This window comes from Mauremys mutica, chromosome 5 (assembly GCF_020497125.1).
Source record: "Mauremys mutica isolate MM-2020 ecotype Southern chromosome 5, ASM2049712v1, whole genome shotgun sequence".
In the NCBI taxonomy this organism is placed as follows: Eukaryota; Metazoa; Chordata; order Testudines; family Geoemydidae; genus Mauremys; species Mauremys mutica.
The window spans coordinates 114,369,310-114,384,761 of record NC_059076.1 but is presented as its reverse complement, the minus strand read 5'-3'; the positions used below and the strand labels follow the sequence as shown (position 1 = coordinate 114,384,761).

The following is a 15,452-nucleotide window of genomic DNA, read 5'->3' as shown; positions in this document are numbered from 1 at the left end:
TCTTGTTAGAAGTGTATCAATGGAACCCAATTAGCTTTTAGATGCTAATTCCATTTCAAGTCTTAATTGCCTTATATTATGTATGTGTCTATGTCCAGTTAACCTTAAAATCAAAGATGTGACATATTGCAGGAAACTAATAATTGTATCTACATTGTTTTCAGTTTAACTATCTCTGTTAGAATGGAGGACCAATAAATTGCCTTATGTAAATAAGTGTAGCCAGTTTACCTGTGTGTCCGTAGGAAATAGAAGATTAACATCAAAGCAATGGCCTGTAAGCTATCTGCATGGCCTATTCCTCCTTGGAGGAAAGCCCTGGTATGACAATTTCTGTAAGGAGGCTTGTCAGCAGGCTAGAAGAGCTATAAAAGAGAAGCCTGGTCCTTTCCTCTCAGCTCTGTTTAAACTTTAACAGGAACGGTTTAAGCCATAGGACTGAGGTCTTCAGGTAGATACCTGGATTACCCTGGAATTCTCAGGGGAAGACTCTAACAGATGCTACACCTGAACTGCCTAGTGGACTATAACCCTTTGAATTGATTCTAGAAAGACTTTTTACAAATCAGCAGCCTGACCATCTCTGCTATGAAACTGACCTATGGACTTTACACACATCTGTATTTGTATTGATCTCTTAACCATTTATCAGAGGGGTAGCCGTGTTAGTCTGGTTCTGTAGAAACAGCAAAGAATCCTGTGGCACCTTATAGACTAACAGACGTTTTGCAGCATGAGCTTTCGTGGGTGAATACCCACTTCTTCGGATGCAAGCAGTATTCACCCACGAAAGCTCATGCTGCAAAACGTCTGTTAGTCTATAAGGTGCCACAGGATTCTTTGCTGCTTCTACAGAACCAGACTAACACGGCTACCCCTCTGATACTTAACCATTTATAACGCTCTTCTTTCTTCTTCCTTTTTTTTGATAAATCTTAGATTTAGTTATTGAGGAGTGACTGACAATGTGATACTTGGGTAAGATCTGAGATTCATATTGACCTGGAGATAAGTGTCTGATCCTTTGGGATTGGTGAACCTTAAATATGGTGAATCAGGTTTTCAGTAACCTCACACTATACTAGACTTGGTTGTCTAGATGGGAGCCAGCGACTGGAATGGCTAAAGAGGACTGTCTTTGGCTTCTTGTTAACCAGCGTGGAACTACAAAAGCTCTTTTGTTACTGGCTTTGTGAATTTAATTATAGAATAAATCACTAGTTTTGGGGATTGTCTGCCCTATTTCTTGCAGTCTGCCCTGAGTGTGGCATTCTCATTGTGGCCCATGTAGGCACCTGGTCACATACTAGTCTCATAGACCCTGATCCTACATTTCTGGCATGCCTAAAGTCCTACTGAAATCACTTGGAGTTCTGTGTGTGTAACAGAAGCTTGATAGCGTGCCAGAATTCTTCCTCCAAGGCAATTGTTTGTATCTTTCCATAATGGTCAATTCATCTTTGAAGTATTCCATTTGCACCACAAAACATGATACTCCAGTTTCAAATTTGATAATGAATTGTTGGTACTGAAAGATAATGTGTTTTCTTTACAACAAATGAGTCAGTCACTAAAACTGTTATTTCAAGTGTTTAACATTTCATCAGCATTTAACATTGCAATTAGGGAATGCGTCAAGACAATAGCAGCCAGCACAAACCTTAAACTACCCTTTCATCCAAGTCAAACTTGATATGTATATCTGAACAAAAATAGAGCTTGTATATTCTAAAATGAAAAGAATTTAAAAAGGATAAGAAGTCTGGTTATTACAGAAACCTATGTGCAAGGCTCATTATTTCAAAGTGCTGCAGCAGTGCAGCATTAGCACTTAGTGGAGATGCTACCTACGCTCCCATCGGCATAAGTAATCCACTTCCCTAAAGGCCTGGTCTACACTACACATTTTAACCAAATTTAGCAGTGTTAAACTGAATTAACCCTGCACCCGTCCACACAACAAAGCATTTATATCGATATAAAGGGCTCTTTAAACCAATTTCTGTACTCCTCCCCAACGAGGGGAGTAGCGCTGAAATCAGTATTGCCATGTCAGATTAGGGTTAGTGTGGCCACAATTCGACGGGATTGGCCTCTGGGCGGTATCCCACAGTGCACCATTGTGACCGCTCTGGAAAATAATCTGAACTCAGATGCTCTGGCCAGGTTGACAGGAAAAGCCCCGCAAACTTTTGAATTTCATTTCCTGTTTGCCCAGCGTGGAGCTCTGATCAGCACGAGTGGTGATGCAGTCCCAAATCCAAAAAGAGCTCCAGCATGGACCGTACGGGAGATACTGGATCTGATCGCTGTATGGGGAGACAAATCTGTTCTATCAGAGCTCCGTAACAGAAGACAAAATGACAAAGCATTTGAAAAAATCTCCAGGCTATGATAGACAGAGGCCACAGCAGGGACTCAGCACAGTGCTGCGTGACAAGCGTAACAGAAAGCCAAAGAATCAAATGGACGCTCATGGAGGGAGGGAGGGGGGACTGAGGACTCCAGCTATCCCACAGTCCCCACAGTCTCCGAAAAGCATTTGCATTCTTGGCTGAGCTCCCAACGCCTGAAGGGTCAAAAATATTGTCCGTGGTGGTTCAGGGTATATCTCATCAATTTACCCCCCTCCCCCCCGTGAAAGAAAAGGGGAAAAAAATCATTTCTTGCCTTTTTTCAATGTCACCGTATGTCTACTGCATGCTGCTGGTAGAAGCGGTGCTGCGGCACTGAAGAGCAGCATCCCCTCCTCTTCCTTTCCTGATGGCAGATGGTGCAAAATGGTGGAAAACCGTCCTCATCATCCCGTGAGTGCTCCTGGCTGGCCTCGGTGAGTTCGGCCAGAAGCGCCTGGGTAAAAATGCGAATGACTCCTGGTCATTCCCGGCATATGGTACAAAATGCTTGGTAACCGTCCTCATCATAGCAGCTGGAGGCTGAGCTCCATCAGCCCCCCCCCCCTTTCATGTCTAAAGAAAAGATTCTGTACTCCCTGGACTATCATAGCAGTGGGAGGCTGCGCTCCTCTCCCCCGCACCCTTTAATGTCCTGCCTGGACTATCATAGCAGCTGGAGGCTGCCTCCCCCTCATTTTATCTCGCTAAAAAGTCAATTTTTCTTATTCCTGCATTCTTCATTACTTCATCACACAAATGGAGGGACACTGCACGGTAGCCGAGGAGGGTTGGGGGAGGAGGGAAGCAACGGGTGGGGTTGTTGCAGGGGCACCCCCTAGAATGGCATGCAGCTCATCATTTCTGTGGGATCTCTGGGGCTATGACACGAAGCGGCTGTGCTCTCTGGTCCTCTAGTACACTTGCCCCATATTCTAGGCAGGACTGACTCTATTTTTAGACAAAACATAAGGAAGGGAATGACCCGGGGAGTCATTCCCATTTTTGTCCATGTGCCCCCGGCCGACCTCAGCGAGGCCAGCCAGGAGCACCCATGACAGCAGCAGACGGTACAAAAGGATTGATAACCGTCATTGCCAATTTCCAATTGCAAACGGTGCAAAATGACTGATAACCATCATCTCATCGCCAATTTACAATGGCAGATGGTGCAATAGGGATGGTAACCATCTCTGCTACCTTGCAAAGGCAAATGAATGCTGCTATGTAGCACTGCAGTACCGCCTCTGTCAGCAGCATCCAGTACATACGGTGACAGTGACAAAAGACAAAACAGGCTCCATGATTGCCATGCTATGGCGTCTGCCAGGGCAATCCAGGGGAAAAAGGGTGCGAAATGATTGTCTGCCGTTACTTTCATGGAGGAAGGATTGAGTGACGACATTTACCCAGAATCACCCGCGACACTGTTTTTGCACCATCATGCATTGGGATCTCAACCCAGAATTCCAATTGGCGGGGGAGACTGCGGGAACTATGGGATAGCTACAGGATAACTACCCAGAGTGCAACGCTCCGGAAATCGACGCTAGCCTCGGTACATGGACACACACCGCCGAATTAATGTGCTTAGTGTGGCCGCGTGCACTCGACTTTATACAATCTGTTTTAAAAAACCAGTTTCTGTAAAATCGGAATAATCCTGTAGTGTAGACATACCCTAAGAGGCGGTAGCTATGTTGATGAGAAAAACCTTCCCGTTGACATAGCACTGTCTACACCAGCAGTGAGGTTGGTATAACTATGTGCTCAGGGCTGTGGAAAATCCAGACTGCTGAGCAATGAAGTTATATCAACATAAGTTTATAGTGTAGACCAGGGCTCAGAAATAGAGCTTCTAGAAAAGGCACTGCTGATTATCATTTGAGCACCTTTTATACTTTGTTTACTCAAGTGGTCAACATGAATGAGAGAGAGTAATGAAAAGTTTTGTTTTATTTTCCTCTATAAATATCAGATTTAAATTTTTTTATTAAAGCTAATGTTAAAAAATTATATAGTACACAGGTTAAGAAAAGTGTGTCTGTAGATCTGGATATAGTGCTTAGATTATCCACAAATACAAAGTTTGTTTTTTAAAGTCATAAGATACATATAGTGCATAATCAGCAATAATCCAAATTTAGGTGAATAAATTTAAGAATACAGTTTAGATATTACCATCCAAAGTAATTGGGTACATCACTCATTAAAAGTTATACAGCGAGTTGGATGTGGAAATATAGCAATGAGTGAAGATTGTCCTTCAGTAATTGAGAATTTAGGGTTGGTTGTCGATTTAGAAAATACAGTCCATGAGGAAAGTATTTCAAACCTTCCTCCTCTTCTGCTCCTATAAACTATTCTTAATCTGGGGAAAACATTTACAGAGACTATTCCCTAAGCTAAAACAGTGACATTTTCTCAAGATGACACAGATGAAAGACTGATCCAAACCACACACTTTTGGAAGGTACACTAATGAGAGCAGTGGGAGCACCTACATAGAACAGACTAAGAAAAGAGTCACTTTAATGGGCTATAAACAACAGTAAAGTAAAATTAAGAAAAGCAGCCCCCACCCCACCCCAGCGACTCCACTAAGAACAAAATACAAATCACTAACCCACAATAAGAAGAAATATATTAACATTACAAACAAGAAAGTAACACAACAATTTTTTTCACTTTCTTTTAACCAGACTATTCTCCCAGATGGGAGGTGCACCTTTCCTGGAAGCACTGCAATACCAGGTTGATGCATGGAGTGGATGGAGCAAGCTCCTATTCCAGCTCCCTGTTTCAAAAATCCATTTAATAAAAGGTGTTGTTTTGTTTTCCTCTATAAATATCAGATACTAAGAGACAGCCAAATCCTGAGCAAGGTTTTGAGCCTATATAAGACCAGATTCCAGTAGAAGTGGCACAATTTCACTCAGCTGAAAAGCCAAGTCATAACCTGTATGGGGGACCCTAAGGCTCTAAGCTATGGAAAATGCCTATGTGACAACTCTGCACATTCTGGGCCCTGCAGTAACTGTGAGGTTGAGGATGCCTTCCCCCAGCCCTGCTGTACTTCAGTGCATTTTTCTTCCTTTCATTCAGACTTTGCTTCACTTCTGAATATTTGGCCAATGGTCTCTAGAGTCCTCACAGTGTTACCAGAGGACAACCAAAAATACTGTAGCTGTAAGAACCCGCCTGCAATCCTGACACATCTGTGAATGCACATATAATACTTGGTAAAACAGTTGTCACTTTAAATCTAGCAATAACATGCAGACTACTGTCTACTGCTCCTACCCAGACCTGAAGAAGAGCTCTGTGTAAGCCCGAAAGCTTGTCTCTCTCACCAACAGAAGTTGGTCCAATAAAAGATATTACCTCACCCACCATGTCTCTCTAATACCCTGGGACCGACATGGCTACAACAACACAGCATACTGCTCCTGCAGTGAGACAATCACGTACAATGATAGTACAAAACAAAGCCTGCAGAATGCTTTTTCCAGCTTACACAGCTGTGTTATGGATGATGCGGACTTGATTACTGGGAACAAACTAACAGCATGTGCACATGTGCTCAAGGTGCACTGCACACTAAATCATTTCTCTTTACTTAAAGCAGAATCCTTGGATTAGCAATAGAAGCACACTTGGGCTAGCTGGCTCTGAAACTGGTTGAAAATGTAATTATAGAACAGAATCGGATTTGGTTTTCAATAGTGCTTTATTCTGAGACTCTCAAAGTGCTTTACAAGGTATTGGATAAGTGCTAGTGCAGCGACTGTTTAAACAAGCAATTGGCACTCAGTACTAGCACACAAACTTCACTGGATGTAAAAGCCAGCGTACTACAACATTAGGGCCAGTTCTTGAAACCTGAATTCGTAAGCAGTCCTGTTTTGTTTAACATTGTTCATGCAAACTACAGCTCAAACACTCTACATACTAAAAGTAAATAAAAATACAGCTATGAAGCTGAATGAAAAATAATAGCACAGTTAAATTAAAATGCATGAACAAGGTAGAAAAGATATGTTTGCTGATGACTGAGGGATTGTGTAGCACTTAAGTTTCAACACTACCTAGGCTGACGGGAGAGGTTCTCTGCCCTGAGCGGTGGTAGCTAGGTCAACGGAAGAATTCTTCTGTCAGCCTAGTGCTATCTACTCCAGGGTTTAGGTCATCTTAACTGCAATGTTCAGGAGTGTGGATCTTTCACACTCCTGAATGACATATCTGGATCAACCTCACTTTCTAGTGTAGACCAGACCTTAATAAAGAGGAAGAGTCTAGGCAGAGTGACTCAGGAAGACTGTTCTAGATGTCAGGAGCTGCAGAAGAGAAGGCTCTTGCACTAGCAGTGGCAAGACTAGGTGAAGGGGCTGAGAGGAGTGAGAGCAGAGCTAGGGGAGTGAAGGGGAGATCTGAAACAAGATCCATTAGGTAGTGTAGGGCTAGCCCATGAAAAGTGAAAAACAAGGTAGGAACCTTTGAACTGGATCCTGAAATGAATGGCAACCAGCGGAGTAATTTGAGGCTAGGGATGATGGTGGTGTACTTCGTTGTATGTCTAAGAAGGAAGACAGCAGGATAGGCAATATAACTGGAGTGTCGAGAATGGAGATGCGGGGTGGGAGCACACTGAGAGAGGATTTGCAATAGTCCCTGTGAGAGTTAATGAAGGCATGGATGATGAATTGATAAGTAATGGAATTACCCCAGGACTTGGGAAGTGTCACAGGTTTGGCAATACAAAGACTTGCCCTGTGAGGCAATAAGGGTATCAGGAGTATTACGTTTATCATCTACTCTTCTTGAAAAGTGCCAGAGGACCTTTGGGTCAGATTCTTAGCTGGTGTGACTGTATTTATCTCAAAGGAATTAGGCTGATTTACACCATTTGAAAACATGGCCCTTCAATTTCTACCTCAGTAGTCAATGGAAAAGGGTGAAAAGGACAGTGGTTTGTTTGTCTCATCCCTCTAGTGCAGCACTGTGGTGCCACTGCTGGGTATAAGCCCACTTCTTACTGGGCGACTTGAACCCAGGACCATCTGAGATGATTTTCCTGTGTTGAGATAGTTATTTGTATCCATGCCAGTTTTAAAGTAACCTCCTAGCTTAAGAAGTATTGATTAGCCTAAAAAGCCAACAGTTTTAAATATACTTGTATTTCAACACATACATTCAGTGACTTATTGCATTTTGCTTTTTAAAACCAGTAGGCAGATAAGAAGAGAAAGAGAGAAGCACTGGAAAGCGATGAAAGAGGAAGGGTTGAAATGAGGAGACTCTTAAAACTCAAAATTTACACAGTTTAAGAGAGGAAGTGGATATAAATGGAAACTACATTGGGGAGTGAGAACTCTTCTCTCATTCAACTCAATATATCATTGTTCAATAGCCAGCTACAACTGGAAAAGGAATTTCAATTACAAATAAACCAGGCTTTGAAGTTGTGCCTGTGTTTTAATGTCTTCAATAAAGTTTACAAATAAAAAAGAGACCATGACTGAACTTCAAAGAAGACCACGACAATCCAAATTTAAAATGTTTAGAAAGTTGTGGAGACCCTTTGACAACATTAAAGTCATGTCAGGTACTGGACAATTGAGCTCCTTGTAATTTTTCATTTTAATTTTTTTCTCAACAAAACATGATCTTTTTCTGAAACTGGAAATGTCCATAAAAAGCTTTCCGTTTCTTTAAAAAATTCTGTTTTTTCATTAAACCCAGAAATTTTGAAATGTTGATGTTTTGAAATTTGAGGTTTTGTTTTTGCTTTTCCCCTTTCTCTTTTTTGCCACTGAATACAGTAGAATAAATGAGGACCAGCTGTTCTTTCTTTTTTCATTTATTTTCTTTTGCTATTCTGTAGTTTATCAAAACTTCCTCAACTCTGGAAAAGTTACAGAGCATCAAAAGGGAAAAGAAGTGGTCGGAAAGACCCTGGGGTATCATTAATTCTGTTGTATTCACTGGTAACATGAAAAGGTGGAAAACACCAAAAAACAAACATTTCAACATTGGAAAAAGTTTTGTTAACATTTTTTAAAATCTTTGTCAAACTGTTTTTCCTTTTTTGATCAGTTCTACAGTACAGTGAATGCAGGAGTTCTGCCTTCTACTTTTAGATGAGAATTGTCATTTGGATTGATTTTTCCCAAACCCTGAAAAGATGAATAAATGTTATGTATAATAATTTTATAGTTTAATGTTCTTCTTGTGATTTTTTTTTTGGTGTGTATATAAAAAATGTACCAGGTACTTTGCAACCAAATACATTTATCCTATAAGCTTCATTGCTATATCATCTCTTCTACTTATGTGCCCTACCAGAGTGGTAGCTATGTGAAACAAGATATCAGAATGCTAACATAAAGAGACATCTCTTCTCACATCAAAGGGGATGATGCCTCTAATGTCAAGGATGAAGAAAGATTCTGATGTGACCTCATCTTGCTCTTGGATAAACTATCACCAGAGGGGTCACTTTAAGAATCAAACATACCAAACACAGTGAATGAAAATAAAGAAAATCAGTGGCTACAAGAACAACTTCAATGGCATGTTTCACCTTTAAGAATTATTAACATGAGTTAGGGTTTGTAGGATTGAGGCTAAAACGGGTGTGTTGTTCCGCACCAAAGGAATTAGCAGACAGTAAAGATATAAAGGGAGGGTCAGAATACATTCTTGCTTATAAAAACAATTACTATTACAGAAATGATGTTTTCCTTACTCCTTTATTTATATTATATTGTATACTGGAAGGCAAATCTCACTGAACAGGCAACTGAAAGACTAATATTTAAAATGAGGAACTGACCTGGAACGTTTTAATACCATTTGCCCATTATTTTTTGCATATCTTCCCTTGATCTGGATTATTGGCTTTTGCTTGATACAGTCTAACCATTGCTCCACTGGCACTTGCTCCAAATGCTTGTCTTGTTGTTTATAGCTATTTTTGAAATGGCAAACAAACAAAAAGAGAGAAAATGGAAAAAAACGTCATTTTTGGAGGAAGGAGAAATCTGTAAAAGGCTGCTTGCTCCCAGGCTATGTATGATATCATGAATGCCACGTTTTAGTCTGGGATGCATTTACTGGCTAAGATATTGAAACTCTTAGAAAATCAAGGTTTATAACAGAAAAGCAAAAGTAACCTGTTTAGGAATATTAATGAGAATAAATAGAAGGCGCAGAATCTGAAAACCCTAGGGCTTGGGTATTTGTGAAATCAAAGAGAGAAGGTTGTTGCATTTGTGAACACAATAAAAGCTGAAAACATGCACAATGCAGTTACCCCAGTGTGTCTCTGCAGGAAGTAGCGTTCATATAACTTACCAATGTTTAAAATGTCATACCACAATTCCTATGCTAAAATTGTTCATTCTTATGTTACTGCTCAAATATGCACTGAGGAGAAGGCCAACAGATATAGTCGATTTATTCTAGTTGCCAAGGTCAAGGATTCTTTTTTTGATTCAGCCAGCAGGGAATTCTTTCCTCAGTAACAACCGATAGACTGTCTGCTTTGCATTCTGTTGTCAGTGTGCACCACTGATAAAAAAAACCTGGAAAAAAAAAAACATATGTGAGAATATTTTTAAAGGGGAATCAGGAAATTATTTATCAGTGTGAAGCACCAGAGAGTTCTGTATAGTCTTCAATGCCAAAGTTAGGGGGTTTACAGCACAACATCTGCATTCACTATAATTCAGAGACTCCAGCTGCTGGAAGCTCTTGCAAGGCATGTAAGTAAAGGGCTTCATTTCTCTGAAGCAAACTTTCTTTATTCTCTTGCCTCATAAAGATGCTCAAGCAACCCAAATTTCAAATGGGTTTGGTTATGTTATGTCTGTTTTTATCTGGCAGTGTTGCACTGAATAATGCATGCCTGTGTGCATGATAAATAACTTGCCTATTCTAAGAATGAATTGCATGTGAACTATGATAGGAGCAGAGACTGTACGCTGATCAGTCTCTCTTTTCTTTTACGTCCACTGAGAGCTCTGTTCTCCATTTGTGATCTGAATGGAGAATGATTCCATTTCTTTGATTCTGTACCATGTTTTCAAGGAAAATGTGAAGCTGACAGCAACATTTAAAACCTGTGTAAATAAGAGTGATTAGTAGAAAGCAAGTGTTCACAGAAATGTCAGAGTCCAGTAGCATTGTATGAACTACATTGAACAAGGGCTGTTGGTGTGATTTACATGTTATAGCCATTAGGTTTGGGTGGGCACTGACCAGCAAAAAGAATATGAAAAGGCGTATCAGACACTTTTGGATGCTTGATAAAAGCTCGTCTCATTTTTCTTGTTCGTATTTAAGTTCTGAAGTAGTCATTGTTGTGGAGTCATTTGAGGGGTATGTTTTTTGTTGCTCTTCCAGCTTCCAGATTCAGCATAGTGCAGTCACATATTTTATTAACATTGAGCCAGATCCCACAGTTCCTCCATATTCTTAACTCGGGGCAAAATTCCACTTACTTCAATATGCCAATATGCAGGGTCTGGCCTGTTCTTGTACTGATTTCATACCTGCAGATAGTACAAAGTGTGACTGATGAACCATTGTTGTGTCCAAAGGTTCCCAAAACTAAATGTCTTTATTAAGCAGGGCAGATTTAATTTTATGTGAAGTCAAAAGTTCAGTGGTTCATCAGAAACCTGTCGAAAACTTCAGGATGTCTCCTCTCACTCAAACAGACTCCCAACTCCCCGCAGCTTTGCTAAAGCACCCTGTCCTTCCGACTTTCATCTCTCCTTCCCTCCCAGTGCCCATCTATCAGTATCTTCAGAGAGGCCTCTCCCTCTATTCCTGCAACACTCTGAAAGGCACAAGGCCCTGGAAATCTGGCATCTTCCCACCTGGCGATACTGGTTATCATTATTTATCATTTATGTTACCACAGTGACCCATTGTACAAAGTGCTCTGCAGATGCAAAGAGATTGCCCTTGCTTCAAAGAGCTTGTTGCCATTCCCAGTCCTTCCACAAACCTTAGTTTCCTCTCTCTCTCTCCCCCTATGACTTTTCTTTGCTTTTAGAGACAGGGAAGTTATGGGGATGAAGTACAAGGGCCTGATCCAAAGAATACTGAAGTCAATGGAAAGACACTCTGACTTCACTGAGGTTTGAATAAGGGCTCCAAATGTATAGATGGGTCTACTGGAGAGCTGAGGTTGAAGGTAAAGCTGAGGAGAGTTGAAGTTGAAGGTAAAACTCTCTTTGACTTCAGTGGGAACAGGATGCGGCTCAATGTGAGAAAGCTAGCAGGGTGGGAACAGTAGCATATTAGATGGTTATAGGGATAAGAAGGAGTTATTGGATAGAGGTGGGGATGCCAGAAGATTCACAGGAAAGACAGAAGTCTCAGTCATTCAGGGAGTAGCGGAAAATGTTCACAAATGTTCTGAGTGTGAGAAAACATTCAGGTTCAACTTGAAGATGAGATTCTTTTATTTTTCTTTCTTGCTCAGTTTCGTGGCCAACTCATCCCTAGTCAGAAAAACGTTACTCCTCTCAGAACATAGGTTGTATTTTCAGAATTTGTGTGTGTTCATGTGTTTTATTAGTTTCTTGGCAGCAAATACATCTTCTGAGCAGAAAAACTTTCTGAAACTTTCATAGTCTATTACTTTGATGCAGCAGATGTCTATGATAAGCAGATGGTTATAGCTTTGGATTTTTTTTAACATCTTCAAATATTCTGCTGTGTATTTTTTTTATAAGCAGGAATGTATAGGGACTCACCATACAGAATTGATCCAGTGAATGAAGAGCATCTATGTCTGGGTGCATGATGTCATTTCCTAGCCCACAAACTCATAAACCACATGTCATCTAAGAGGTTTTGTTGTGGGCTATTTTTGCCCCATTACTCAATGTGTGTAACATTTTCAATTTAGAAACTGAGTGCCAAATTCTGTTTTCAGATGCACGAGTCTGGTGCAAGCTTAGTCAATGCAAGCAAGCAAAGTGAGGAGTGAGTGGAGTTTCAGCAGTATAACTGCAGACTGAATTTTGACTCTGATGTATATGTAGTAAAAAGGCTGAAATTTCATCACTGCAAAATTTCTTAGACAAAATAATGCATTGCCTGTGGCAATACCTAAGACATGTTTGCATTTTTACTCTAAAACCTTATTTTCAAGAGCTGTGGTATCTATGAAATCTGCTCGGTGAGTAATCTGAGAATGTAAGATCTTAGCCTAGAAATAGATTTTGGAACATAAATTGGAAATATACGGGTGAGATCCTGGCCCCACTGAAGTCCTTTCTCCTTCCCACTCTTCCCCCACTTTCAGACTTAAACAGGGTTGTTGGGGTTTTTTTGCAACTCTGCAGACAGCCTGTGACGTGAGAATATTGTTTAAAACTGAATTAGTTAATTTTAGGAACAGATTATTGCACATGTACAGTATATTTTTTAATAAAAAATAACATAAGAATTGTTACCAACATGGATTTAATATGCATGGAAGGCACTAGTATTGACCTGCTAGAGCATAAGAACCTCATTCTGATTAATGGTTTGGAATTTTTCAATTACAATGCCATCAGGACATCATACAATAGAAAGCTGATACTGTCTCTTGCTGATAATTGCTTCCTGCAGGGATTTTTGCATCTTTCTCTTGAACAGCTGGGACTGGCCATTGTCTCAGACAGGGTACTGGCCTAGACCAACTGTTGGCTTTTCCCAGTGTGGCAAGTCCTGCGGGGTTTTGGGTTTTTTTGGAAGCATTAAGTTCTATTTTGTGTCTGATACTGTAGGGAAAAAAATATAAATAAAAACAGATCTAAGTAGGTTTCGTCCTGATGGCCCACAATGACTATTATTACTAGATGACACAAAGGGTTAGGAATTTGTATACCAAGTGGGAGAGAGTTGGCTGAAATATGAGACTTTTGGGATGCTTTTCTCTTTTAAATTGTGACTGTTTAAAGGCTGTGAACATGGTAATGCACTAAAAATTCCAGGTGGCACTCTGCTACCTGACAGCAACATTGTTTACAGAAAGGATCTTTTAAATAAATCCTCTTAACCTACTTTCGGGGGCGTGCCAAGCTTCTTTCACATCAGTCGGCATTCTAACAGATTAGGTCAAAATTCTGATCACCGTGTAGAGCCCTACTGCACAGGTATCTATTTTAGGTATGTGTATGACCCCCCTCCCATTTCTGTAGTATTTGAGCACCTCATAATCTTTATTGTATCTATTCTTATAACATCCCAGAGTTTGCAGATGGGAGAACTGAGGCAAGACTAATTGTTATGCCAAAAAACTCCCTGGAGGGAATAGGGATTTGAATCTGGGTCTTCTGAATCCCCAGCTAGCACCCTAACCATTGGATCATTCTTCCTCTAGGTATAGCATGCTCTGAGCATCATTGGAACTACCAATAACCTCAGTGGGAGTCAGCATTATCACTTGATTTTCGGGGCCCTGTTTGAAGTGAGACAGGGGGCTTGGTAACTAGGCAGAGCTGGGTAACTTGCATGGCACTTCAGGTGGGCATCTTGGATCTGCTTTTGTTCTCTTAGGGAGTGGATTCAGAGGGTTTGCCTCTGGGGAAGATTATGCCCCCAAAATTCATCCAGCGTTCTCTGCTATGGTGAATGTTGTCATCATACAAAACATTCTCCCCCAGAATCTAATGGTCTTTGGAGGATCTTGGCTCATGAAGAAGCTGTCAGATGGAGTGTGGAGGCCCAACATAGCATCACAGCAGCTGGGGAGAGGTGTGGTTAGTGGGATCCCTGTGGTAGGCAGAGTGACAGGCAGTCCTGTTGACTTCTCCATACTGCTATGACAAGATTTGTTCTGCACTCACTCTAGTCTGATGCCTCCTATTAGTGCTCTCAAGTCAACTGAGGGCTCTCAGACAAATTCTGCAGTTTCATTTTGGATTACTTTGAACTTCTAATAAATCTAAAGGCCCATTTTGTTTGCAAGCTTGGTGTGAAAGACAATTAAAGTCCCACCAGGTCTACAAAGAGTTCCATGAATCTGCTCACTATGTGGCACTTCACTTCCTGTGGGTTTTCCCATGGGAGGGGCAAAATGGCCATCTAGTATCTCAGCCTTCAGAAGGAGCTTTTCAGTGTAGGATTTAGCCACATGAACTCTTCCAACTTTTAATTAACTTTGCTTGTGTAGTCAAAGCCACTATGTACATCACGCTAAAAACTCCTTACAGAGTTTCACCTTCAGATAAGCCTGCTATCCTCTGTTGTGGCTAGGTTTTAGGTATTTCCTTCTTGCGGTGCTGGAGTATTTTCTAGATTATTAGTGTCTTTTTCCTAGAGTGTCTCTGTATTACATATTATAGCAGTGCATCATTTCCCTGTAGTTTTGAGAATCAGTATCTTTTGCGTTGGTGTTCAGCACGGCTCTTGAAGTTCACGTGGTAATGCAGACTTCATGCTTGGCTAGTTTTTGCTTCATATGGCTTCTACCATCTTGTCTACATTGCTGCCAGTGTTTTCTATCACCTCCACAGGGACACCAGATGCATCTAATGGCTCCATCTTCAGTTTCCAAACTGAAACAAACCATGGAAAGCAGCCATGTGTTGTTAGGATGCTGGCGGGAGGCGGGAGTGGGGGAAGAGGGAGGGAGATTGAGCAAGAAACAATCAGTTTACTCATTGAGAATTTGCGTTGTCTCAAATATTGTCACTCTTTTGTCCCTATTTTTTCTACACCTAATTATAACATTTAACTATAACTGAAGAAAAGAAAAGAACACTTTGAAAACAAGTGCTAGTATGTAGTGAGGGACAGTAGACTTTGTTTCCAACTGAAGAAATAAGACAAGCGGGAAGAAGAATTTAAATGCAAAATAAGCAGGCTGCGACCATTCAAAAATAAGCAAAAAGCCAGACACATGTTCCTACCACAATCATGCATAAGCAGATACAAGGTATAATGTACTAGTGTAACCTCACAGCACAGCAGCTCTCCCAAACTGAAAACTAACAGGAATAAAAGTACCATCTCAAAAAAGATACACTGGCATTAGAAAAGGTTCAGAGA

The 15,452-nt window shown here is 40.8% G+C and overlaps 1 protein-coding gene and 1 pseudogene across 2 annotated transcripts in view; one reads left to right on the top strand and one right to left on the bottom strand.

Moving 5' to 3' along the window:
* C1QTNF7 (C1q and TNF related 7) overlaps positions 1–15,452 on the top strand; it is an 85,837-nt gene that overhangs the window by 25,888 nt on the left and 44,497 nt on the right. Inside the window, exon 1 of one of the 2 annotated variants that reach the window (XM_045019144.1) lies at positions 9,934–10,159. The exons of the other annotated variant lie outside the window; for it this stretch is intronic. The gene's annotated coding sequence lies outside the window, so the exon portion shown is untranslated. Of the gene's footprint in view, positions 1–9,933; positions 10,160–15,452 lie in introns of those variants that run through there. 2 annotated transcript variants of the gene reach the window in all.
* On the bottom strand, positions 5,111–5,349 carry LOC123372102 (annotated as a pseudogene).